The sequence below is a fragment of the Triticum aestivum genome, unplaced genomic scaffold, assembly GCF_018294505.1.
Source record: "Triticum aestivum cultivar Chinese Spring unplaced genomic scaffold, IWGSC CS RefSeq v2.1 scaffold63802, whole genome shotgun sequence".
Classification (NCBI taxonomy): Eukaryota; Viridiplantae; Streptophyta; class Magnoliopsida; order Poales; family Poaceae; genus Triticum; species Triticum aestivum.
The window spans coordinates 1-3,456 of NW_025240941.1; the positions used below are offsets into that span (position 1 = coordinate 1).

At 52.8% G+C, this 3,456-nt stretch overlaps 1 pseudogene; it reads right to left on the bottom strand.

Moving 5' to 3' along the window:
* Positions 1–526: 526 nt before the first annotated feature.
* Positions 527–1,761, bottom strand: LOC123176820 (13S globulin basic chain-like; annotated as a pseudogene).
* Positions 1,762–3,456: the final 1,695 nt, after the last annotated feature.

Consider the following 3,456-nt stretch of genomic DNA (forward strand, 5'->3'; position numbering starts at 1 on the left):
CACACACACACACTTCCCAGGCCCGACAAGTCGCATGGAGCCCCACTTGATGCTAAACCTGCACCCCGCATCCTAAATTCCTTAATTCATGGGTTTCTACAACTGAAAATTTGCCTTTTATAATTGTTGCTTTATGTTGGCTCTAAGAACTAAAGCCTTGACATGCATGTTTATGCAGCTTAGACAAATTTGATTACCTTGAGCTTGTTTGTAATAATCCTCACATGATTGGAGGGATCGTGTTAATATTTTTAAATAATCCAATCATTGTTTTTTGTCAAATGGACCGGCGCGCGTATCATGATCTAGTAATCAGTGACACCGGTCAATGTACCACGCTGTCCACCAACGTGTAGCAGTAAACAAGCAATCACTGCAAACTTTGTAGCGCACAGTGTCATTGTCCTGCAGCGAACAGCGCAGAGCGCAGTGTAGCAAACAGGACACCTCGCTGTAGGCTGTAGCGCGCCGCGTGCATGAGACGCCGCATGGAACACAGCTACGCGTAGCGTGTGGTACTCCCTCCGTCTCATAATATAAAAACATTTTTGGCACTACAATTTGTTCACGGAACTAAGCACCTACAGCATGAATGTTACATGCATCCATCAATAATGCAGAGTCCATCATAAAAAAAATGCAGAATCCGTGGTATTTAAAACTTTTATTCGGAAGAAGAAGAAAAAGACAGGTACAGCGTATAATCATAGACCGAGTGATACACGTCGCCGCAGCATACAGCGTGCACGACGATCTTCTTGTTGGAGAAAGCGTATTTGACACGGACGACAGGAAGTAAACGCACACGTGCAATGAGATTAAGGGTCGGTTCTTTTCGGCGATTCTGGGGAGAATCGTCCCCTCTTCAGCTTTTTCCAAAATCGTCACTTCATATATTTTTTACAATCCTAGCTAATTAAATCTTAACTAGACAGAATTGTTAAAAATATATAAAGTGACAATTCTGAAAGAAACTAGGGAGGAAGGCGATTATCGAAGAATCGCCAAAAAAAACTGGCCCTAAGGCACCACCGCTCAGAGCAGCTTCAACAGCTCTGGCGCCACTTTCAGCGATGCCTGCACCACCTGTGGAGTCAGGCCGCCGAAAATCAAGCCCTCCCCGGTCAGGTGCTCCACCGCCGGCCTGCCATGTACGCAGGGACATCGGAAACCATCATCAGTACTAGTACAAGATTTTCATTTCGCAGTTGTCAAGGTCACGGTCGCGTACCTGCCGCTCTTGATCAGCGAGACCCACTCCGCACCATCAGCGCCGGCGGCGACGAGCGCAACGGCGAACCGTGGCACAACGAACAAGCTCCCCGCGGGGACCTCCTCGTCCAGCAGCAGCGTGTCGCCGCCCGCGGCAGACGAGACCTGGACGCGCGCGCTCCCGCGTGCCACGTACACCGCATGCGCCGCTCCTTCGCGGAGCACTCACGGTGGCCTCGCGGCACCGGGCTCGAGCCGCCCGAGCATCGCGCTGAACCCGAGGCCGCTCAGCGCGGCCAGATCCGACGGGGTGAGCGTCTTCAGGGTCCCTGCGGCGACGTGGCCGGCGTTCACGACGAGCCCTTTCCTATCGTGCTCGCGCGGGCATACGCCGGGCAGCTTCGTGCTCAGCCTGGTGAGGAGGACGGCCGTCTGGCTCCGGAACGCGGTGGCCGCCTGCTCCTCCGTCACACCAGCCCTGGTGAGGAGGCCCGCGTCAAGGCCGCTCACGACGCTGTTGCCGCCGGCGAGGAAGATGTTGGAATTTTGCTAGTAGGTGTTTGGCCCAAAGCCCAACTAAAATTTTGAAATTTTCTTAGCTTATTCATGCACACATGTGAGTGGAGTGAGTGAGGCTAAAGTTTAGTCCCATCCTGAAAGTTGAGAGAGAGTTGCACATTTTTATAAGGTGAGCTCTTCTACCACTTGTATGAGCATGAGAAGAGGAGACCTACACGCGCGCTCCTCCTCGCTCGCTACGCCTCGCCGCGGGTTGCGGGATTGAGCCGAGGACAGAGCTATGCACGTTGTCTATATTTTTGCTGCATGGGAAAATTAATGAGTCATTAATTAATAATTAATGGACGCGTTAATTACTGAACCGTTTTCGATTTTTTTCGATCGTGACGACTCGGACGTGGGGTTTACTTCCAGCTCAGGCAGACATCTACCCTAGCCGCCGCCGCTTTGTATGGTTTCTCACCACCGTTCCAGATCATTGCACCGCCAAGTAAGTCTTCTCCATCCCTCCTTCCGGCGTGCACCGCGAGAAGGGACAGCAGGCCTCCGGAACCCCGCCTCTCGTGATCCTGTACGGGAGAGGGGCGATTAGATTTTTGGGGAGCGCACTCGCGCGACTGCTGGCAGCAACGACTTCGCGAATGACGACTTCTTCCCCGACCTCGGCAACCTCGTCCTCGAGACATAGGCGACAACGTCAACGCCGGCGGTGCTGCACCCGCTGCACCGTATGTGATTCTATCCTTCCTGTTCGAAATTCACCCATAGCCACTAGACTCGTTCGAAAAATTGACTTTGGTCACTGAACTTAGAAATAGCCAAATTACAGTTATGAAGCGCATATCAGTAAACAAAAGTGGTCACCGCGTACACTTGGGCTACTTATTCCATCGACGTGGCATAGGCTTTGACCGATGGACCGACAATGTCGTACAAGCAAGGGTGTTTTCAATAAATATGACATCAGCTAACCCTTGCTATTTTGCACAAATCTCCCCAACATTTTTCAATCTCTCATTTCAAAATCGAAGTCATGGTTCCTGCTATGCAGCAGCCAATGGAGGTCGCCACCACCGCAGCAAGGGACTAGTGCATTGTGGGTGATCTGGTGCCCGCGGTAACGAAGGCAGAGGCATGCTGCAGCCAACGGTAGATGAGGCATAGGCCTCCAAGAGTGAGTTGGTGCAGCACTGATGAAGAAGCTTGATGGGGCAGTCATGGCGCGTTGGCAAGGGCGTGGTGGACAACCATAGGATGGATCGTAAGCTGCTGGGAGGCGAGCGCGGGGCCATGAACGCGCGACAAAAAGAAGTTGGGCATCGGGTATTATGTAGCTGCCGGTCCAGAGAAAAAGAGTGACCACCCCGACCATATGGCGAGCTCCACCGTCCGCCCCTATATAAGCTGCTGGCCACCCAAGCTTCTCTCCAAAAATCCTAGCCAAGCCTCCTCCCTCCTCCCATCGCTGCCACAGTCTCTCCCTTCCCTCTATTTTCACTCCCCGGTCGCGCCATTGCGAGCTCTGTAGCCACCACACTTCGGCAGTTTGTCCAATGGTGACCACGAGCCCCACCCCCATGCCGACAGGAACCGCAACATCAGTACATCACACAGAGCTTCACCGCGCAATGGCCTAAGGCAAGACGCCCTGATGTTGACGAGCATGTCACCGATCTCTGCCTCGGCAATTCGTTGTCGGCGCCCCGAAACGATGTCATCGTTGTT